Source organism: Pseudorca crassidens, chromosome 14, assembly GCF_039906515.1.
Source record: "Pseudorca crassidens isolate mPseCra1 chromosome 14, mPseCra1.hap1, whole genome shotgun sequence".
In the NCBI taxonomy this organism is placed as follows: domain Eukaryota; kingdom Metazoa; phylum Chordata; class Mammalia; order Artiodactyla; family Delphinidae; genus Pseudorca; species Pseudorca crassidens.
Window position 1 is genome coordinate 1741059 of NC_090309.1, and position 24577 is coordinate 1765635.

At 43.3% G+C, this 24577-nt stretch overlaps 1 long non-coding RNA gene across 1 annotated transcript in view; it reads left to right on the top strand.

Annotated features, from left to right (window-relative positions):
* Positions 1–297: 297 nt before the first annotated feature.
* Positions 298–24577, top strand: part of LOC137205823 (uncharacterized) — a 96225-nt gene continuing 71945 nt past the window's right edge. Inside the window, exon 1 of the long non-coding RNA XR_010934299.1 lies at positions 298–860. This is a non-coding gene — a long non-coding RNA (uncharacterized lncRNA). The remainder of the gene's footprint in view (positions 861–24577) is intronic.

The window sequence follows — 24577 nt, forward strand, 5'->3', positions numbered from 1 at the left end:
TGTGTGTGAGAGAGAGAGAGAGAGAGAGATACAGACAGACAGAGAGACAGAGAGAGAGAGACAGAGAGAGACAGAGATGGAAACAGAGAGACAGAGAGTCAGAGAGAGACAGAGACAAAGAGAGAGAGTGGAGAGTGATACAGAGAGAGGAAAGGGAGGGAAGGAGGAGGGAGGGAACCAGATGACAGCATGAGCTGATTTGACGTGTATTCGCTGCTCCTTTGAGACTCAGAATGGGTGTATCTGTAGTTTAGTCGATATTTTCGCATTTATGTGTTATTTAATCCAACAGTTACTTATAAGAACATTTTGTAGGCTAGGAGTTGTATTGGGCACCTCCCCCCAGGATGCACATGTAAATCCTCGCACTGTGTAGTAATAGGGACACACTGTAAGGAGGGGGAAAGGTAGGTGAAAATGCCACTAGGCTCTCCTACCATTTTCGTATTCCTCTTGGTTGCTGCAAACGGTGCTGTTTCCTGGAGCTCTGAAAAGTCGTTTCTGACCATTTCTTTCTGTCTTTTGATGCTTCGTGGGGATAAGAGCTTGGAGCTGCCCCTCTGCTACTTTGCTGAGTCACTGCTCTCACATACATTGAAGAAAGCCATGGATGTTTGCGGGGCAAGTTTGCCATAAAAAGAGGATTTATTAAAATTGCATTCTGTGGTTATAAAAACTTCAAAGGAGTTTTTACGCGTGAGGAAATGTCAGGTAAATCAAAATCAACTGCAGCGTGACTCAGCCTCAGAGAGGGGGCTCTGCTGACACTGGTGGGAATAACAGAGGAGGATGCAGAGGAAACTGAACTCCGGCACTGCAGTGTCTCCTGGAGAGATGCAGTAGCCCTATGACACAGACAGGTAAGCCCTGCGTTACTCGCGGTAACTACCATCATTATCACACCGTAAATAGGCACCGCCTCTCCTGTAGAGCCCCGTGTTAGGTGCTGGTGATAAAAAGCAGGAAAAGATAAAGAATACATCTGCAGTGCTCCATCTTAACTGTACGTTAGCTTCATCCTGCTTGTATTTTTTTGATGTTGAAATATAGACATTGTCCCTAGAAAATGAGCTTATACAGGTTTAAACATGAAGGTGGGCAAAAGTGCTATAACCAATAGGCCCCCGATTTTGTGGCTTAATAAAGTTTATTTCATTCATACGGCAGCTCAAAGGTCTAGATCGGCCTGGGCGGGGGGTCGGTCCACGTGGAGATCCATGGATCCAGGCTCTTTATCACGTGGCCAATCCACCTCCTAGAGCAGCGGTACTCAGAGAACTTTCTGCCGTGGTGGAAAGGTTCTGTATTCGTGTTCTCCAGTGATGGTGGCCACTCACCTTAGTGCTTGAACTATGGCGAGTGTGACAGAAGAGCCAAGCTGTTAGCTTGATTTAATCCCTAATTTTAATTTAGTTCATTTACATCTAGATAGCCGCGTGTGGCTAGTAGTTACGGTCGGATGAAGCCTCTTTAATCACCTGCATGATCAAGGGTAGACGTCTATGTCCAGGTACTGGTCAGCCAAAGAAAAGGTTGCCTAGATGAGGCACAGTGCGTGAAGGGACCGAGGTGACACGTGTCACTTCTGTCCACATTCCACTAGCTGGCTGCACTCACCTGGTTGCCAAAGAAGTCAGGGAAGTATATTCCCAGTTGTGCAGCATATCCTGACTGTAACTTCTGTGCAAGACAAAGAGGACAGAGCCTGGGGAGTAACTAGCACAGATGCTCTGGGGTAGGGCTCAACGATCGTTTATTTCTTCAAAAACTTCCAACATGATTCTAATGTTCAGTCATAGTTGGAAACTCATAGTCTACATGGAAGTAGCTAAAGATATCTTTTATTTAGCAGACCTGTTTCCATTAGACACACCCACATGTCAATGTTAACAGCATGCCCAATGCTGCATAGCGCGTGAGTGCTTTGTAAATGCTGTGTAACTTAGATGACAGGAAGCTCACGGCTCATGTCAATCAGACGCGCACGAATCAGAGCTCTTACCCAGTGTCAAGCCGCACTAATAATATCAAGAACTCAAGTAAATGCAAAACACAGATGAAGAATGGAGTCTGGGACCTTCAGAGCACCTTCTATTACTGTTTTGTTTTTGCAGAGTTATATCCTGCTCTGACTCAGACTGACATCTGAGGTCTCCAAGGGATGTGTGAATTCACGTCACTCACACGTAATACATGTTTATGTTATGCTGAAGTCTTTTCAGACAGCTGCATAGCTACTTATATTCAGGGATATTCAGAGAGTTACATTTTGAAGGGAGCTATGTTTCCTAAACTCATAGTTGCTTACCATGCGTGATCCTACACAGCCAGGTACCTCCTGATGAAAGCACCCCACAGACAAGGACTCTCCGGCTAGCAAACACAGTTAATTCATTTGTTGGAAGATCCGTCAGTAGCCTTGTCCCAGGAAATGTGATGAGGTCACCTTCTTTCCTTCCTGCTGGTGTGTTGCTCCCACGTCAAAAGGAGAGAATGAATCACAAACATTTAGTTCCCCACGCAGCTCAAGGTTTCCCATGCTCTCATTCTGCAATTCATCCAAAACGCGGATTGAGCCTTTCCCACATGTGGGGCTTAAGCCACGTGGTGGCTTGTATTCAAAGCCCAGTGACTCCACACTTGCCATGAGAGTTTTGAGCCTTTGCTTATTATCTGTTAAATGGGGATAATTACACCTGCTTCATAAGGTGGTTACAAGGGATTGCCCTAAAATAAGCCACATTGTAAACTTGTAGCAACTATTCTATGTCTTAGCTGTTCATTTATCATTGTTTTGTTAGTGACTATAATTTCTGAAGGAAGGACAGCACGTTCTCCTATTTCTCTGCTAGACATTAATATTCCTAAAGAAAAGAAATAACATTTTTTTCTAGATGCTATATGATGTGAAAATTTCCTTCACATATTCTGATCTCCCTACCCATTTTTACTTTTTTTAATTCTCCAATTAATAAAAAAAAAACCTCACAGAATTCTACTGTATCTAAATATTGAGAAAACCAGAAACTCCAAGATCTGGGAATACCTACATAACTAAGAGAAGACTTTCCCTGTGAGTGATATCATGCTGCAGAATGGCGGTGCTCTGTTTAGGGTATGTGCAAAGGGCTGTGAGTGGAAAAGGCTGGGAAGAAAGCAGTTCTTTTCTGGCACATTTGAGGAGGATCCAGGTTGATGACTGTTTTCCAGGCAGAGAAATGGGAAGGCTTTGAAATCCTACGGCTCTCAGCAGAGTAACCTGCCCTGCTCATAGCAGAGGCTGAAAGTTGCCTCTTGATAATTTGTGAAGAGATCGCAGAGTCTCACATATAACAAGTTATTACAGACACACCTGATCCCTAGTCAGACTTTCAAAAAAAGCCCTGAGACACTAGCACACCTCTGTTTCGGCACTTCTGAATATCCCCTCTCAGCAGTTTCCAGATACGTCTGCCTCTATGTCGATGCTGAAAAAATGTCACCTCTGGGCTGAATGAACTCACTGCTGGATGGAGCAGAAGACGCCTAGTTTACGCCTCTAGACTGGCAGCAGTGAATGACAAATGGTAGAACAGAATTCTGGAATCAGAATGACAGTAAAGGCTCTGTCTTAGATGGTTTAACGTATTTGCCACCAGCCAAATAACTCAATCCAGTCGAGTGATAGTTTCTAAAGCCTGTTGGAATAATGACCTGGTTAGGGCTGCAGTAGAGAGCAGCTCATTAAGACTCACAGAAGCCAACTGTCTTAGCTAGAGCTTTCGTCTTTTCACTTTTTACTCTCTAACCACTAAAAGAAAATTTAAGAATCGATATTAGTTTTACTTTCTGAAAGCACCTCTTCTTGTCAGAAAAAAATTACACCTCTAGCTTTTGTCGCACTGGAGCTTTTGTTTTGTTTTGCTTTTGTTGTTATTTTTAAAAAACATTTTTTGGTTTTTTTTGGCCGCAGCTTGCGGGGATCTTAGTTCCTGGACCAGGGACTGAACCTGGGCCCATGGCAGTGAAAGTGCTGAGTGCTAACCGCTGGACCGCCAGGGAATTCCCTGTTATCGTTTAAGGTTTTGTCTTTCCACCTCAGAGATTTAATATGTGTATCACCTTAACCATCATCTTAACAGTTTACCATTACATACACACACACTGTATATGTAAATGTGTATGTATGTATATGTGCATATATTCATAATTCAGCGAGACCAAGAATTGTATGTTGGGGATGGTTTAAATGAAGAGCACGTGGTCCAGGCCAGCAGAAACGCACACACACACACACACACACATACATATATATGCATTTTGTGAGAAATGCATTCTGTTTGGGGAGCCGCCGCATCCTTCAACACCTCTGTGCTTGCTCTTCTCTGGTCCCATTGGTTCTGTTTTAATGGAGAATCTTGATGAAAACAGCATGTGATGAAATTTTAGTCCCAGTTACAAAGAACTCAGAGACAGAGGTTTGGGTTTGGAGCCCAGCTTTGCCCCTGACGATGTGGCCCTCAGCCAGTCCTCCTTGGTAAGCCTCAGTGATCTCACCTGTGTTTTGGGGTGAGATCACCAGCTCGTGAGTCTGTGAGGGTCAAGTGGGAGGATGTGCTACAGAATCTGGGAAGCGTTCTTCAAGGATGTAACCAAGCTCGGAGACATGGTCGGTTTTACTTGACTGTAATCTGATTTCCTTTTTAAAAAATTTTATTGAAGTCCAGTTGAGTTACATTGTTGTGTTAATTTCTTCTGTACAGCAAAGTGACTCAGTTATATATATATATGTATAATTTTCCAAAATATACAAACAGCTCACGAGTCTGATTCCTATTTCTCATTTCATGACGTTCATTGTTGGCCTTTCCAATGGGTTTTTGAAGCACTTCATGAATTCATAATTCCGTAAGACCAAGAATTGTCTGTTGAGGATAGTTTCAACGAACTATGTGGTCCAGGCCAGCAGAAATATAACATGAACCACATTAAGACAGCAAGAAGAAATAGGTAAAATTAATTTTTAAAATATGTTTTACGTAACCCAATACATCCCAAATATTATAATTTCAAGGGTAATAATACAAAAAAAGAATTAATGAGATATTTTACTTTTTTTTTCATACCATGTCTTCAAAGTCTAGTGTGCATTTTATATTCACAGTAGATCTCCTTTCGGACTGGCCACCTTTCACGTGCTCAGCTGCCACGTGGGGGGAATGACCATCGGACGGAAGAGGTCTGGGCTTCCCCAAAGGCAAATCCCATTGTCCTTGACTTTGCACTAAGCACTACACCGTCTTCATTTGTGTATGATAAGGTGTAAACTTGTTTTAAAGTTCCATGTCAAATGACTAATTGTTTTTCCTACCATGAGAGGCAACCAGGGGGATGGGAGCGTCATACTCAAATATTACTGCTGCTTTGAACACTTCTGAATTAGAAGGAAAGAGAGGCAATTTTTCTTCTTTCCTTTCTTCCCCCATATGCATATTGGATTTATTAATCCTCTCCATCTCTCTGCCTAAATAATTGTGTCACTCCTTTTTAAAAATGCTGCAATTACTATGAAATTTTTGATTAAACTGTAATTTGATTTTGGATTTAACATGAAGCCCAGAGTATAATTCCTGTGTAATGGCCCTCTTTCCTGGTCATATGCTTTCATTTACAAAGAACAGCTATTCGACGTCTGTGTCATCACACATAAGTGACTATAATCGCCGCTGAAGTTCAGCAAATGGAAGAGTAATTTTTCACGTTCCATTTTAACAAAGGCCGTTTCTGGGGAGTCACGCACTCTGAGGACAGTGCAGGGACTACCAATAACTGGAAGTTCCCCCCAGACCCGGCAGCTGAAGCGAGGCCTCTGTAAGTGTCCTCACTCTGTTTTCCAGCTAAGCTCAAGGTCATATTAACAGGTTAAAGGACGGGATGGGATGGTTGGGTACCAGACTCAGAGATTTGAGCCTCGTCTGGCAGAACGGGGACCCTGAGGCTGCAGCAGGTAGGTTGTTTTGTGCAGTGATTGGAATGGTGATCGAGGGATGTTTTTTCCAGCAGTGGCGTCCACTGGGAGGAGGGATGTCCGCAGCAGGGTTGGGGAGAGTTTACTGCAGCGGGCCAAGAATGCAGAAGCAGGGCCTGCGCTAAGTTGGTAGCAGCGGGAGCAGGGGCTGTAGCAGGAAGGTGTGATTGTGGGTCTGGACGTGAGCGTCGCGCAGAAGAAGGGGAGGGGGAGGAGAGGCTGACCCAGGTCTCAAGCCGGGAGGCAGAAAGGCCTCGTAGAAGTACTGTCTTCACAATATGAGATTGTAGTGACATCGGTCACGTGCGTTGAACTTGGGATGCTCAAAACTGCCCTCAGGGAAGGCTGGCAACACAGCCCAAAGATGTCCACGTCCTAAGCCCTAGAACCTGTAAACGTTACTTTATATGGTTTAATAAAAAGATTCGCAGACGTCATTAAGTGTGAGATCTGGAGATCCCGGGTTTATCCCCAGTGGTCAGGGTGGGCTGTTACGGGTCCTTGTAAGACAGAGCAAAGGGAAAGGGACACACAGAAGAGAGACGGCAGTGAGGCCAACCCCGCGGAGGGAGACATAAAGATGCTGAGCTGTGGGCAGCTGCGGCGGAGGAGGGGCCCCCAATACGGGGAGTGCAGCTCTGCATCTGGAAAGGCGAGGACACAGGTCCCCCAGGGGGTCTCAGGAGGGACTTTTGACCCAGGGAGACTGACTTCAGATTTCTAGTCCCCAGCACTGTAGGAGAACAAATTGGCATTCTTTTAGACCACCACGTTTGTGGTCGTCTGTTATAGCAGCCCTAGGAAACTATGACAGAAGACATCTCCAGAACGTGGGGAAGTTGAGGGTGAAGCAAAAAAGACCAAGGCCAGAGGCCAAGAAGCAGGGAGGGTCTGTGGGCGTGGGGTGGAGGGGTGTGCAGGGGTGAAAGGGGGGAAGGGAGGGGAGAGCTCTGGGTCATCCACATTGGGGTCAGCGTGTGGGGAAAAGGGATCTGGCCATGACACGAGAAGCAGTTGTTGAAGACCTAAGAGGAAAGTAAGGTGGCTGAGATACTCACTCAGGATAAGATGATGTAGGTTTAAAAATAAGACAAAACAAAACAAAGGAGAAAAAGTAAAGCATTTCAGAGGTGGAGAACGTAGCAGGTGGAAATGCTAATGGACGTTCCTGGCGGGAATTCCCACGAGGCCCTTTCAGACCATCTAAGGCTGACGAGAGCATCCCTGTGACTGGAGAAGAACAGCCGGTCCAGGGTCGCTACAGCCGTGCTGCTTCAGAAAAAGCTCCGAGAGCTGAAGCACAGAGTTCTTTTTAGCTGTAAAACACTGGATACAGACACAATAAAAGGAGAGACACTTTTAAAATTCAAAGTGAATTTTTAAGTAAAATTCATGCTTTTCAGGAATCAAGTGTTAGTGAATTCGAGCCCACGTTAAGATTTTCAGAGTAGAATTTGGCAAGTAAACGGATTCACTAACCCTAAACATTCTCCCTCGTTTCTTCCCTATTTCAGATTAAAATTTTCACCCTATTTATTTTAGAACATGTGATGGCCAACTTTAAATCTAGTGGGAGGTGATTCCAAAACATCATTTGCTTTGAACCAGAAATTTATTTTTCTCCAGAGAAATATTATTGTGAATAATGCTTGGGGAACCCAGACCAGCTCCCTCATATCTCAGCACACGCAGTAAGATGACAGAGTGTTGATGTGAGTCCCAAGCTAGAGCGCCTGTGCGCTCTGAGCTCCCTTGAGCTGCAGGGCTGCATTCCTCCTCAACCTGATGGAAATTCCACACTGTCTGAGCTCTAAGCTCTGTCCCCTAAACCCTAGAGGACAAAGGAGTTGATTCAGGGCCTTGCAAACTCCCCTCGCCACAAAGTAGCATGCTGAAAAACAGAATCTTATAAAAAAAAAAGCAATACCTGGGGACTCCCCTGGACTCCGGCTGCAGGACCACTGGACAGCTGGTGGGACCAGGAGGTGGTGACCGTCACATACGTGGTCCCCAGGCCAGGCTGCACACGCAGTGCCTCCTGCACTTGCCGTCAGAGGAATTCTCAAGCCCAGACTGAGATCTGGGCCCAGGATCACAGGAAGGGGATGGAGGAAAAGAACAAGGATTCTACTGTACAGGAGAGCATTCGTTGTGACCGAGGTGGGCAGGATTTGTGGCCGAGCAGTAATGGCTGAGAGGGGCGACATCTGGGCAGGTAACTCTGTCTACCTCCACCTCTGTGTGCCCCTCACTCCGCCCTCCCTGCTCTGGGTCCTGGTGGCTGACCCTGCCTGGATTGTCCTGCCAGCTGGCCACCGGGAAGCAAGGGCCCGAGAACGGTGGCAGCTCCCTCCTCTTCACATCTCTTTGCACCGAGCCTGTGTCTCTGCCAGCAGCTCGGTCTTTCCTTGGTTACCTCTCCTGCCGGGCAGCCCTCACTCCCCGCTCCAGCTCCCACTGTGCCCACAGCTCCAGGGAGGGTAACTCCTGGTCCCTGGGTGCCCCAATATCCCTTGTTTTTCCTTGAACCTACTCACGTGTCCCTGTCTAGTATCTGATCGTTTTATTAGCGTCTCTTTGTTTGAACCATTTGGGCTGAATTAAGTTTCCTGCTGGGATACTCAAAACCTAAAGGTCAGAGAATGGTGTTCAGTCTTCCGTCCTCCACTAGCCCACCCACCAAAGGGAACCCTGAAGGGCCACCCCGGCGCCCCTTCTCCCCCCACCTCCTGAATGGGAGATACCCCTTCATGCCTAACAAAAGTTACTCTGAGCCACGTAACTGAGGAATAGAGAGGAAGGGAGTAAGTTGGAAAGAGAGAGAAAAGAAGTGCTCCCGGGAGCTTAATTTGTAAAGCAAGGTAATGTCAGAGTGCGGGAGGAGAGGGTGGGGAAATGACAGACAATCTGGGGCTTCTGTAGACTCTGAAACTGCATACCCTTCATGGATTTTTAGAAAACCATACGTGGATCTCCACTTATTTTGGTGTTGATCTGTTTCTGTTTTTACTGATATGTAATTGACACGTAATCTTATGTTAGTTTCAGGCGAGCGACATGATGATCTGGTACTTGTATATACTGTAAAATGATCACCACGGTAAGTCCAGCTAGCACCCATCACCACACATGGTTACAGCTTTTATTCTTGCAAGGAGAACTTTTAAGATTTACTCTCTCGGCAATTTTCAGATGTAGAGTGTTATTACCTCTAGTCATTGTGCCGTGCACTGCATCCCCAGGACTTATTTCATGACTGGAAGCTTGTGCCTTTTGACCACCTTTGCTCATTTCACCAGTATGGAGATTCCTCAAAAAGAACAGAGTAGAACTACCCTACCCAGCAATGCCACGACTGGTTATTTATTGGAAGGAAACGAAGACACTAATTTGAAAAGATATCTGCACCCCCATGCTCACTGCAGGATTATTTACAAAAGCCAAGACATGGAAATGGCCCAGATGCCCATCAATGGATGAACAGATAAAGAAAATGTAGATATATAGCCATAGCTATAGATATATACAATGGAATGTTATTCCTCCATAAACAGAAGGGAGATCTTGCCATTCGCTACAACATGGATGGACCTTGAAGGCATTATGCTAAGTGAAATAAGTCAAACAGAGAAAGATAAATACTGTAGGATCTGGTTTTTTGTCTAAATTTTTGATCTGTGGTTAAATCATGCAGGTTCTGGATGTGTAAGTGTGTCATTTTTGGATAACGACATTTTTCTCTCTCTAAAGAAGTGGAGCTTTTTTCTGAACAAAATGAGGTGTCTTGAAGCCCCCTCCGCACATCCAGTCCACTATCCCACATCCTTCCCAGCACCTTTCTGAATCGACTGGGTGTGGGTGCAGCAGGTCTGTTTTTTCCAGCCTAGCTCGTGGGCTTAAGTGCCGGGCTTGCACTACCTATTTAGCAAGGATGCCATGGCATTTCCCTGACAAAAACTGGAGACGTTCACATCATTAGTCATCTTTTCCACCAGTACCTTGGGTTTAATTTCAGGCTCACCCATTACCCAATGCTTTGTTCATTGCTTGATTTTTGACATCCATCAGGAAGGCTGTTACCCATTTACTCGACAAGGCAGGTATTTGCTGAGCTTTCACCGTTACGGACTCTTCTAGGACTCTGGATGGCATCCTATAATTATCAACATCTGATGACTTAAGTATTTTTTGCTATTTCTTAATGTCTCTTTAAGAAATAGCACGCAATTTGCATGCATTTCTCTTATTGCCATTTAATTTATGTTACAAATATAACTTTGGAGCTGAAAATAGCATTAAAGCTCATCTACTAACCCATCCACCCACTCCCCTCAATTAGCATCAGAAAAACAGACTCCCAGACTAGTTAAGTGATTTTCACAGGGCAAGACGGCTAATTACTGAAAAATCAAAAGCTAGAACCTAGTCTTCCTATGTCTCAGGCCAAGATAGCAGCACTTTACTAACGTTGGATACTTTTTCGTTTCTTTCAGAGTCTGATTTATTATACCTGCATTTATTCCTAAACAATACAAACAACAGGACGAAATCTGGATATTAAACCTCTGGGAGTTTGATTTGTATTCAGAGCATGTTCTTGGATGTGTTCATTTCCTACGGACTAGATTTAGAGTAAAGATAAGCAGGTTGATACAGTGTCTTGCCCGCGTCAGATAGAAATCAGAGATCACGTAAGTGATGGATTTGGGAACCCAAACTGACAGGATGTCTTAAATGTGTATGGAGAGTTCTGGTAAACAAGTCAGCCCGTAGGTATCTGTCGGCATCTTTGAGAGCTCTGTGTGGTGAGTGCAAAAGTGCTCTGTCGCTGGTGATACAGGTGGGAGAGGTCTGCTACGGTTCCGTCTCCTAGGAGCTTAGAGTCTAAAATAACACCAAACGCTTATTATATCGTTTTGATACCCAAAAGGGAAAAAAGCACACACACACAAACAGCCTCAAAATGTAATAAATGTGAATAAATATATGTGAGGGATGATCATTTATTTCTTCAAGACAGTAAGCTGTTCTATTTCAATGGTATCATAAAGAGAGAGCAAAGGGAAACAAAGATAGAATATTTAATAAATCTAGCTGTAGAAATATCACGGATATGTAGGTAGAGATATAAATGTACACCCACAATAATTGACATCTTCTTTTTGACCTTGCTTTGACCAAGACCTGGGCCCTAATCAGTCTGCAATTCACACTGCCTCATTGGAACGTAATGAGTCAGGTGCACATCCCTAGTTCTGTCCCTGGCTGCAGACAGCACCAACTTAATTTCCAAGTGGCGACCTGAATCTTTTTTTGAGCAGGTCTCAGTAAATCATAGAGAGAGAGATTGGACAGGTTTTTGTTAATACGATTATTTATGATACGCTGTTATCTGAGTGTAATTGCACCCAAAACTCGGGCGGTGGCAGGGACTCCAAAGGACCGAGCCCTGATCTCTGCCACACATCCTGTCACCGCCTGCTCGATCCTTAATGCTGTCCGTTTGCAAGGCTGCCTCTACGCTGTATGTACTTGCAAAGCCCCTTTGTTAGCCTCTGCAGACCCGCCCTCCACCCACTGGCCCTCCCTGTCACTCTGGAAGGCTCACTGGTTGCACCACATCCCTGGGCTCCCTTCCAGGTTCTAGTTGATCCAACCTATGGAGAGTCAGCAGATCAGAGGATAAAGAGAGTCCGGACAGGATGCCTATTTCCCCAGGTCCAGCCCTGCAGGGCTGCCTGGGGCTGATGCGTCCTTCCACGGAGGTCACTGCCTCTCTCAAGATGGGACTCTCTGAAAACTCTCTCCACATATGCTCATCTGATTTCCAGTAACTTCTCCCTCCTCTCAGCCCTTTGAGATGAGGTTGTGGTTACATTTCCATGGTTACTAGTTTCAAGCTACTGAACATCTCTAGAGCTATACCTGCTTCCCGCTCACACCATTGCAATTAGTTTCTTACTCAACCTACCTCGGATAACCCTAATTTGAGTATGTTACCTGTTTCCCGCTCTGGCCCTGGCTAATACGCCTCTCTTAAAGTATTGTAGCCCTCTGACAAAAAGTCATTGTTTCCCTCATTTTGCACTTTTGACAAATCCTTGGAAAGTTTAGAGAAAAATCTTTATGCTGGACGGCATTAGATGAGAAGTAGTGAATGTCTTTTCTGTTCTCCGTTCTCCCATTGGAGAATAACTCGAGGTGACCGCCATGGAGACACCACGAAGTCACTGTCACTCCAGACACCTGAGGGCAGAAAAGTGGTGATCCAGTTTTAAAAAGCACTAAATCTTGTACTAAAAGGGTGAAGTGAGTAGATACAGGGGAACAAACAAACAAACAAAAACCATTAAGAATATGTTCTCATTCTCTTTAAGCCTTTAGCTGGTTCAAGAGTTTAAAGGCAAGTCTTTAGAAATCACTCCGTTAATAAGTCAACAGGACTATATGGTGGACAAACACGGAATGACAAGCTGAGTGATGAGAAACATATCAAGGTGACCGGTCCCTCTCTTCTGCAGCGTGCTTGCGCGAGTTCTGAGCAGTCTGTGTGGTCCTGTCATCTTGGCTATTTTCTCGAAGGTGAGGGGGCAGGATGGCAGTGGAACCTAACCACTGATTCCCTAAAATGAGCTGCAGTCAATAAGGACCCACTGTGGGGAATGATGAAGTACAGTGAATCTCATTTCAGTGAACTGGTACAAAACCATGATTGTTGCTGCTGAACTTTGAGGTAGTCTTGGTACCACCTTGAAAAGGAGTCTATCAAAGTCGGAGATGTTTATCCCCGGAAAGAATCCTGAAAAACATCAATGTGGCGTCTTGGTTAAGTTTTCCTGATTATTTGTCTTGAAGGAAATGATGACAGATTATGCCAGTTAACTGGGTATATAGTACAGTTTCTGAAATGTTTCCAAACCCAGAATTAATTGTGGTACACCAGAAATGTTGATTATCCATCGAATTCATGGAAGGAATTTGGCCAGGGCTGTATGACAACTATCTTCTGAAATAATAGCACTTTAAAAATAAAATAAGGCATTTTTTGCGGGTAAATACTGCTGACCTTTGAGTGGTTCGAATGTCAGATGCCTCTTCCACAGCAGTATAAAATATGTAAGTGTGAAAATCCATATTTATATGAAAATCCGCACCATTTAATTTGATTATACAAAGAAGCAGATCAAGGAGTTCTTCCAAATCAAAGTTTTCAGTGTGGGATTTGCATAGGCAAACAGTGCCATGTAACAGCATTTCTTGCCTCCCTTCCCTCCTTCCCTCCTTCCCCCCTTCCCTCCTTCCTTCCAACTGCAGTGCCCTTATAGTTGCTATGGTTTCTATCCATCCTCCAGCTCATATGAGATGTCCTTTCAGACTTTGTATCTAACACTTTGATGGTCATAGCATTGGCGACCACGCTCTAAGGCGTGTTTTCTTCCGCTCTGCGCCGTGATACAGAGCTGTGTCCCTGGGCTGTATCTGCTCCTCTGTAACCCACTAGGGCAGAGCCCAGGAGAGCTCAGCGGGTTGTGTGCAGCTTTGATCTTGGCTCTGAGCCCTCCTCCCTCTGAAGCTGGTTAATTTCTTTCCCACGGGGTTAATGCTACTAGTTAGAGGTGACTATTCCAACGATGGAATAACTCTGGCCTTCAAATGATTCTCAGATTCAATAGGAAGCCCTGAAGACGACTAGCCTTGCTGGTTTTTAATTCCCTGTATCTTTGCTGTTGCACGGAGAAGATTAGAGAGACCTCTGTTTCCCAGGGTTTCACTGATATGTGCCTGTAATCTTACTCACCATTTTAGTCCAGTTCTCCCTGGATTGAGGATTATTAGTGCAATTTCTCCAGATTTTTGTCATATCCGCTTCTCTCCTCATTCTGCTTGTGTCAGGGAGCAGAGGAAAGTGGAGAGCTTCTAGGCTGTCCAGAGACATTGCATGCTGGAATCTTGCTTCTTTCTTTGGATACGATTTTTTTTAAGTGATAGTATGAGGTTATATCTAACTTCCTTGCTTGTTGCTGCTAATGAATTTTTGTTTTTGTTGGATACTTTACCGTTTTACTTTCCTCCTTTTATTCCCCTTTAATTTAATTAATTAATTTTTGGCTGTGCTGGGTCTTCATCGCGGTGCGCGGGCTTCTCATCATGGTGGCTGCTCTCGCTGCGGAGCACGGGCTCTAGGCGCACGGGCTTCCATAGTTGCAGCACGCGGGTTCAGTAGTTGCCGCACGTGGGCCCTAGAGCACGCGGGCTTCAGTAGTTGTGGTGCACGGGCTTAGTTACTCCACGGCATGTGGGATCTTCCCGGACCAGAGCTCGAACCCGTGTCCCCTGCATTGGCAGGCGGATTCTTAACCACTGCGCCACCAGGGAAGCCCTGTACCTGGCTCTTGTGTCTCTCACTTTATATGGGAAACACCAGCCTGGACCACGACACTGACATTGAACACGACCACATGTAGAAGTTCTTCCTACAGCCTGCTGCTGTCATGCACCAGACCTCAATCCTCTGTATACAGATGCTGGTTCAGATTGAGAGCCTTGGGTTGCCTTTCCTTCTTTGCACAGAGTGACGTGGGCTTCTGGCTTGAAGTCAAGTTCTATTGTTGAAATCGTATCTCTAGGTAGGATTCTACCTATTCCATACTTCGTATCCTTCTTTGCAAGTTCAGTACGGTTGCACTTCCCTTGAGAAAAAGCCCATTGGCGCATGAGCAGGAGATCTATGTTCCCGACACAGCCGTCAGTGAATTTTTATATAAATAATGTAGCATTTTGACCTATCTTATGCTGGGACTTCTGACTATGGTAACAATTCCTGGGGTTTCCTGCCATGTATAATCAGGAATACCTGATGCAGGATGATAAGAAAAGCTGCAGCATTTCTGAGTCTTACTGTGATCAATTTGAGAGTGACAGAGTTTTCTCAAGTTATTCTTCATCTTATAGAATCTGAAGGGCAGAGAACTGGTGGGACTCTCCAAAACAGCGGGAGCTGACCTGCTCAAATCGATCTGTGAATACGGAGAGGCGCAGTTTTCCAGGCTGGCAAAAACTCTCCACCTACCTACGATAGAAGGTGGCTGCATTAAAATCCGTTTGTTTCACTTCTGTGAGGTGCAGTGATGCAAGGGCAGAGTTTTACGCTACAAATGGTGGTTCCAAGAACAGAGGAGGGGTGTTGAGCGTCTCGGGTAATCAAGCTTTTCAACTCTGTGGCGCGGCATTGGAGAACCAGGGGACGATGTGTCCATTTTACTTTTAGGAGTAACGCATCCTCTTTGTGCACCATAAGGGGCCATTAAAACATCCAGAAGCGCCAACACAGCTCAGGGGGGATGCGCAGTCGGGATGCCAGAGCCCCTTCCTTTAGACGGCTCTCTAGACAGGTAAAGGAATTTGGCTTTGCTAATATTCAGGGGTATTTCAGCCATGCAGTGAAAACTGCCTCATGAATCTTTGCCCTCAATTAAAATATACAAACTAAGATACAATTTGAATAATGTCCACCAATAATTTGCCTAATGGCAGCTCTGTTTTCCACTCCTGTAAAGGAGGCTGGCAAAAATCAAATCAGTAGAGAAAGTATAAAAAACAAAAGGCACTCATCCAGAACTAACAGAATAAATCACTCAAGGGAACATTGAGTCCTAATTGGAGAAATAACACACAGTGATCACCCCTGGGGCGCCACCAGGGGACGGGTTTGCTGATAGGCGTCCCACAGCCTGGCACAAGGGAGAGAAAATACAGACGCAGCCGAAAGATCTAAGTCTCAGTGCAAAGGTGTACATTCAGAAGCCTAGGGGGGCGTGTGGTTACATCATTTTGAACTTTACAATGGAGAGAAAACCCTGGCAACACAGCATTAGTGCTGCGGACGCAGGCGCCCTTAAAGGAGGCCATTCACCTTGGAAGGTCACCGAGCTTTCTTCTGGCTTCAGCTCAAAGGCATTCGACATAAGGCAAAGCTCAACTAGGAGCTTATAAATGTTTCCATTGACCTTCAGGTTGGGAGGCAAGCAATTTCAAATGATGGCCCTACCACTACCAGCTTCTCAACTGAGCGGAATTGGCCAGTTACGACCACTGGTTCTCACTGTAGAAGCAACTTCAGCTTCTAAACTAAACAGCCTGAGCGATGAGAACCCGTGGCAGGTCTGAGGTCTGGAGTCAGACAGACCCGTGTTTCTGTTCCGCTTCTACGTGCACTGGACGGAAGGGGTCTCGATGCCCTGCCTCTCAAACGGGGACGCTGAGAGCCACAGGCAGGGTCGGTGTACGGATTTCTGGTAACGTACATGGCGATTCTAATATAATACATGGCTTCAGAAGAGAATAAGTGACAGGAATACCGTAGCCTCTGAGGACAATCCGCTGGTGCCTATGGGGGAGGGGAAGCTGGTGACTACAGGGAAAGAGCTCCCAGTCAAGCCTAATTCACTGGCAGTCCCCTAAGCATTTTTGTGTGGCCTATCCATCCCTGGACAATTTTCTTATGTACAAGCTCCCGGAAGCAAGAAGGAGATAAAATGCAAAGTGAAACGTAGAACTCCAAGTGAATTAAAGCGTCCGTCAGCGTGATCAGTTCTAAATCGAAAAGTAAACTTAATTATAAAGAAAAGAAAACTCTTGTTGCTGCCCTAATGAAGTTCAGGGTTGTGAGGCTGACAAAGAGGAAGCTGTGCGGAAAGGTTCATCATTAAATGATGGGGTGAAATTATCACAGGATGTTTACTCTGCAATCTACGCTCAAATTTATTTATTTTCTTGCCTTCCAAAAATAAAGGCTAGAAAATTGAGCGCACAATTAAATTATACCTGTAGCTCCCCCAATCAACCAAATCCTGGAACATTTCAATTCGTGTGATCCAGCTGTGTGCATCAAAAATTGCACCTTAGGGGCTGGGAAATGCCTCCTTTAAGCTTGTTTCCGGGCACAGGATTTAAAAACCTGGCTGGTTAATAGCGCTCTGCACTCCTTCTAGCCCGGTCTTGCTGGCCCTGAAGGTCAAGCCAGAGGCTGCAAGGTCAATTCGCAAATGAAGTGTGAAATACAGACCTTGGACTTTGGTGAGGAGAGAGAAGGCGCTGGGGCTGAGGGGAGCTGCTCTGATGGGATTAGAGGATCCGCTGTGGTTAAAACGGTCAGCGTTCAGATGGCAGCAGAGTTTTCTCATTAGTAAATTGTTTTAAACATGCTTAGTTACCCACCACTGAGACCAAACACATGTCAGCATTCTGGCGTATTTTGTTTAGTTTAGATACATGTATGTGTAGAACTGAATCACTTTGCTGTACACCTGACACTAACACAACACTGTGGATCCACTATGCTCCAATAGAAAATAAAAATTTAAAAATAAATAAATGAGATATAATTAAAACTTTTTAGTTTAGCCTCCCACTTTACCTCCTTCCTTTACTCCTCCCTTTCTACTCAAAGTGCTGTTCGTATATGAGGTCAGCGTGCATTTATAATATTTTAAGTACATATGTATGCATTCGTACCCATTCTGTAGTGCTTTCTTGTGTATAAATCCATTTCAATAAACAAAATGTTCCTGTATGGGCACACAGAGACATACAAAGGATGCTCATTGCAGCCTTGCTAATAACAGCTAAAAAATGGAAAATAACCATATTCTCACCTATAAAGGATTATTTATTCATTAGTTTATTCATACCACGAAATACATTATAACAGTTTAAATGAATGAGCCAGATCTCTCTGTGTTAATATAAATATCTCTAAAATATAATTTTGAATGAAAAAACTTGCATTTGAGATTTTGAGTGAATAACGTCAGGACGAGAAGTGTGGATGAGAAAACCCCCAGGGTCCCTGTGTGTGAGATGCAGGAAGAAGCTGCAATGGGGAGCAAATGGGGCTCTTAGATGATGCTTCCCAGGTGTTCCCACAGCCAGGTGGGCCGAGTGACAGTTCTGGTCAGTGTCACGTTGGAGAGGTCCGGTTCACCTTTCCCGGGCCTGAGCCATTCAGGCGTCTCCCAGGAACCTTTCCCACTGCTGCCCGGATGCAGACGACCCCGTGGAGATGCTCAGCTCTGGGGGAAGGTGGAGCCAGGAACCTCGCCGGTAACACAGGCTGTGCTATGACATGGCCGAGAGGTACAGCTTCACTGTGTCAGGACACTGACGTTTGTGATTGTGGCTTCTCCTGACATGCTCACCTCTCCAGGAGCCTCTGTGATGCTGGCTGTCAGTGAGCAGTTCGCAGGGCAAGAGCAGGAACGGCTGTGGATGGACCAGCCCCGCGTCTCCTCCACGCGGCTCAGCTCTGCTCCTGTACTCACCTCCCACCATCCATCCTCCTTGGCTACATCCGAAGTGGGCACCTGGCTTCCTGGGCCCCCGCCACAGCACTCCAGGCCCTGCTGCTGGTGAGAAGTTAGAGCAGAATTTCACGTAATCACAGGCTTTTTAGTGCAGAGTCATCCTTTGTCTGGAGAGCATTTCTCTAAAAAACGTAGAAGGTACCCAGTATACTTGCCTTCTTCCCTATGCTAACAGCCATGTCGGAATACACACACATCTTCTTTAGTGATTTTCCTGTTTCCTTGTACCTTACTCTCAGTTCTTTGTGAAGGTTCCCTTAAGAATGCACATGGACTTGCATGGGAAAGCCAAAGGCTTAACCTAGTATTTGCCCTGGGTTACTTTAGCTGAGATTGTTTAATGGGCCATTTTCACGCAAATTGTTTGTCTTAAATAAAATCTTTGAAGAGGATCATTTTAGAATTACAGAAATGTTGGAAAAATAGTGAAGCGTTTCCATACAACCTTCACCCGGTTTCCCCCGATGCTAACTTCTTATCTAACCATAGCACAAGTATGGAAACTAGAAATTAACTTGGCCTTAATCTACAGAACCTTCTACGAAGTTCATCAGTCATCCCACTAGTGCCCTTTTTTTCTGAGCTGGGGTCCAGTCTGGGATCGCACATCGTTACATGCAGGCGCCTGGTCCCCTTGGTCTGAACAAACCTGTGTTCTTCACGTTAATGTTCATCTTCATTGCTGTTAGGGTGGTATCTTCAGGCTTTCTCCACTGGAAAGTCACCATCTTTCCCTTCGTAATGAGTCAGTATTTTGCAGGAGATAGTTTGAGGCTAGGCAGGTACTCTATTTCTCATTGTACTTTCACTCACTAATGTTAGTATTTACGGATGACTTTTGTCTGCAGTAATTGCTACTGCAGTACTGACGTCACGGGGATACTTCTACTCCTTCCAGTCGTTCTACATTTATTAATTGAAATTCTGCTGTGAGGATGAGCTGTCCTTTCTTCCTCAAATATTTATTTATATCAATACTGAATGTGGACATTTATTCCATCTGAGGATTATAATCGAACACTCAACTATTTACTTTGCTGCTCAGATTGTCCCAGCATTGAACACTGAGGGTTCCTTCAAGTTGTTTCTGTGTCCTTTTTACATGTCCTTGTTATTTGCTGAGGCTTCCTTACTTTCAGGAACCACAAGATGTTTGGGCTCATTTTGTATTTTCCTCGTCCAGAACCAGTCAATTCTCCAAGGAGCCCTGCTTTCCTTTATGCGAGAATCTTATTTAGAAACCAAGATCTGGGTTCTGGGTACATTCACTGCTTCTGGGGTGTCACTGCCTTTAGGTGTCCCCAGGGCACACAACTAGGAAGAGTATGTAGTTTTTGTAACACACATACATACAGTCGTCTCTCGGTATCCGTGGGGGATTGGTTCCAGGAGTCCCTTATACAAATGGTGTAGTAGAGTAAATACAGTCAGCCCTCTGTGTTCCTGGGTTTTGCATCTGTAGCTGTGGATACAAAGGGCTGTGGTACAGGTTTTCCTCATGCCTAAGAAAACTTTTGTAAGCTGAAAAGGCACAAAGTAAAGAAGCAATTAAAGAAGCAATTACGTGTTTTCATAAAAGTGATATCCTCTTCTTTCCCTCAGTGAAAACAGGTACTAGTGTACGTCTTTTGTGAAAGCAAAGTGGCGTAAAGTGAACTTTTGAAAAACTGGGGATCCCTGTACACACATGTCAATCTATTCCAGTTGATATCTCTGCACATGAATTGAAACCATAAATTCATACCGGTACCTCTGATTCTAACCCAACATCACACTGTCATTATAGTCTCCCCCCTTTCAGCGATTGTTTATATTTTAGTATTTCAGTACTTCTTTATATTTTAGTATTTCAGTACTGTGACTTTTTATACAACAACGAGGTACCTGGTTTTCTTTTCCATATTTGCATAGTTCAGTACTAATATGCACGTAAAACTAACCTTTGACAAATACGTTTATTAACTAGAATAAAATATTTGTGTATATTCCTTTTTGTCATAAGTCTTAGAGTATACAATCAAAATGGTGTTTTCCATAGTTACTTAGGCTAGTTCGTTTCTTTTCTACGCCCTACATTGCGATTATGTAATTAAGCAATTTTTTTTCTAAAACAGATTCATTTGTTACAGCTGGTATTGAATTTGAGTTCCATTCACATCCTAGTTAATTTTAATTTATTATTTTGAGTGTCTATGAAGCTTTACCCTTGTTCTAAAAGTCAGAGCTATTCAGAGAAGAAGCTGTATTAAGAACTTCATCATTCCTATTGTCTTACGGCCTTTTCCTCCCTCTGCAGGTAATCAGTCTCACTAATTTCTGTTTATCCTTCCTGTAATTCTTTTGCACACAGTGAGGAGACACATAAAAATTTTTGTATACCCCGTCTCTCTTACGTGAAAGGTGACACAATACAGATACTCTTTCGGACTTTTCCTTTTTTCATTTATCGACATATCAAAGAAATCTCTATCACTGCGTAGGTCTTCCACATTTCTTTACAGGTGCTGGTACTCTGTTTTGTGGACGTGCCAGAGTTTATTTAATCATTCTTCAATGTATGGGCATCTAGTCTCTTTCAAATATTTTGCAAGTACAAACACTGCCACGATGAATAATTTCTTGCATGTTTATTTTCATATTGTTGAAGATGCATCTTCAGTGTACATTCCTAGAAGTCATATTGCTGGGTCAAAATGTAAGTATATTTATAGTTTTACTAAATATTGCCAAATTCCTCTCCCCAAGGGTTGTCTTGTTTGTATTTCTACCCAGCGATGTACAGAAGATGTAATTCTTCACAGCCACACCCACAGGATGTATCGTCAGACTTTTTCATGGTCTCCAATCATCATTTCAAGGTGTCTGTGTTGTATTATTTTGCATTTATCTAATTGTGATTAACTTTGAATAGTTTTCAAGTGCTAAGAGCCATATGTGTATATATATATATGTATATGTGTGTGTGCAAATTTTTTCACTCAATTTTTTAAGCAAACACAATAATAGTAGTATACTTTATTGATGCATTTGACACATTATTAGTTGGCAGCTAGAGTGGTGAGATAATATAAAGGAAGACAGTTATTCATGGAGTTTTAGTTTAGTGGGGGAGACCAGTTATGAAGCACTTTACTTTTTGTTAATCACATTTTTTATTTTGAGAAAACTGTAGGTTCACATACAATTATAAGATATAGAGAGATCATGGGTATCCTTTACACAGCTTCCCTGAATGGAAGCTGCAGTAATGGCTAAAAAAAAAATAGAACAGCAAATGCTGGTGAACATGTGGATAAACTCAATCCCTCACAGGCTGCTGGCAGGGATACAAAATGGTGAATCACTCTGGAAGTCGGTTCCGCAGCACTTCACCACTGCAGTACAATGTACGACCGGGATACTGACGTCGATGTACTCGAGACACAGATCAGCCCCATCATCATGGGGTCCCTCTGTGCCTTTACAGCCACACCTGCTTTCCTTCTGTCCCTACTCCTTCCCTCACCCCTAAGTGGCCGCTGTTCTGTTCTCCGTTCCTATCATTTTGCCATTCCAGGAATGTTTTATAAATGGAATCACATAGTCTGCAACTTTGGGGGACTGGCTTTTCCTCTTCTAATAGTGTTCTGGAGGTTCATTCAGGTTCTTGCATGTATCAATAGTTATTTCTTTGGTTGCTGGGTAGTATTCTATGGTAGGAATATTTTGCTCCCAACAGTTTATCTGACCATTCACCCATTGAAGGACATCACACTTGTTCTCAGCTTTTGACTGTTACAAATAAAGCTGCTGTGAACACTGGTGCAGAGGTTTTTGCATCATCTTGTTTTCATTTCTCTGGGATAAGTGCCCAGGAGTGCAATTCTGGGTCATATGGTAGCTGCATGTTTAATTTTTGAAGACACTGCGGAACTGACTGCCAGAGTGATTCACCATTTTATATCCCTGCCAGCAGCCTGTGAGGGATTGAGTTTATCCACATGTTCACCAGCATTTGCTGTTCTATTTCTGTTTCAGCCATTCTAATAGGTGTGTAAGAATATCTTGCTGCATTAGCTAATGGCTAGGGGCGTTAAGTAGCTTTTAAGAGCTAGTTGACATCTGTATATCCTTTTTACTGAAATGTCTCTTCATGGATGTTGTCCATGTTTTAACTGGATTGCTTGTTTTTCAACTGCTCTGTTTTGAGATATGTACATGTTTGCCTGTATCTATAGATACAAATATTCTAGATACCAGTCCTTTGACATGTAGCTCGGGAATATTTTCTCCCACTTGATAGCTTGTCTTTTCATTTTCTTCATAGTATCTTTTACAATGTGAGATTTTGAATTTTGATGAGGTCCATTTTATCAAATTATCCGTTGATTGATGATGGCTTTAATGTCAAGTCTAAGAATTCTTCACCTACTCCTAGTTTTCAAAGATTTTCTCCTACGTTGTTTTCTAAAAGTTTTATAGTTTTTTGTTTTACCTTTAAGTCCATGATTTATTTGTGCACTTTGGGTTAATTATTGGATAAAGTGTGAGTCATAGGTCAAGATTCTTTTTAAAATTTTTGTCCAATTGCTCCAGCCCCATTTGTTGAAAAGTCTGTATTCTTCTGTTAAACGGCGTTGGCACTTTTTTGGAAAACCTTTTGGATTTATTTGTGTGGACCTGTTTTCTGGGTTCTCTGTTCTATCCCATTAATCTCTGTGTCTATACCACTGCCAATTCCATAGATATTATTATAACCATGTAATAAGTCTTAAAACCAGGTAGGCTGAATACTTTCACTTTATTCTTCTTTCTTAGAATTATGTTAGCCACTCTAGCTCCTTTGCCCCTTCATACAGATTTTAGAATAATTTTGCCTATATTTACAAGAAATCTTCTGGGATTTTGATAGGAATTGTGTTACGTTTGTACATCAATTTGTCAAGAGGTGGCTTCTTTACCATGTTGGATCTTCCGATTTTTGAACATGGTCTGTCCCTCAATTCATTTAGTCCTTCTTGGACTTCTTTCATCAGTGTGGCTTTTAGCACATAAGTTCTATACATGTTTGTTAGGTTTACATGTAAATAATTCATTTATTGATTTTTGAGTGGTTATAGTGTTTTTAAAAGTTTGGTGCCCACATGTTTATTGCTAATACATATATATGTAATATAAATGTACAATATATGTAATATATATTGTATGTACATATTATTAATTCATATATAATATATGTCATATAAACATGTATATGAATGACATATATAACAATTTATAATTATAAGCATTATATTATATATAAATTATATACACACAATTGATTTTTGTTTTTTTTGCGGTACGCGGGCCTCTCACTGTTTTGGCCTCTCCCGTTGCGGAGCACAGGCTCCGGAAGAGCAGGCTCAGCGGCCATGGCTCACGGGCCCAGCCGCTCCGCGGCACGTGGGATCTTCCTGGACCGGGCACGAACCCGTGTCCCCTGCATCGGCAGGCAGACCCTCAACCACTGCGCCACCAGGGAAGCCCTGGCTATCTACTTTTTCCAGGACCATTTATTGAGAAGGCTTTCTTTTTCTCATTGAATTACTTTGACACCTGTTTTTTGTTCTCAGAATAACCTACGACACGTGTGAGTTTATTTCTAGATTCTTCTCATTTCTGCTGATCTATATGTATATACTTCTGCAAATAGCACACGGTCTTTATTACTGTTGCTTTAGAGTTAGCCTTGAAGTCAGGGAGTGCAAATGCTCTAATTTTGTTTAACTTCATGATTGTCTTGCTACCTGAGGTCATTTGTATTCCCATATAAATTCTGAAATTAACTTGCCAATTTCTAGTTTTTAAAAAAGTCTGATATAATTTTTTTGGAGTTACATTGAATCTCTAGATCATTCTGGAAGAGAACTGACATTTTAACAATATAGAGCTTTTCAATGCACCAACATGATTTATAGCTCCATTTATTTGAGCCTTTTAAAATTTCTTTCAGCGATGTTTTCTAGAAGTGTTGTCCATCTTTTGTTAAATGTGTTCCTAGGGGTTCTTTATAATGCTACTAACAATTCTGCCGTTTTAAACCTCATTCTCTAATTGTTTACTGCTAGTAGAAATATAATTAATATTTTATATATTGATCTTTTAACCTGAGACCTTGCTAAATTCATCTGTTTGTTCTGGTATTTGTATATTCCCTCAGATTTTCTTTATACAAAATCATGTAACC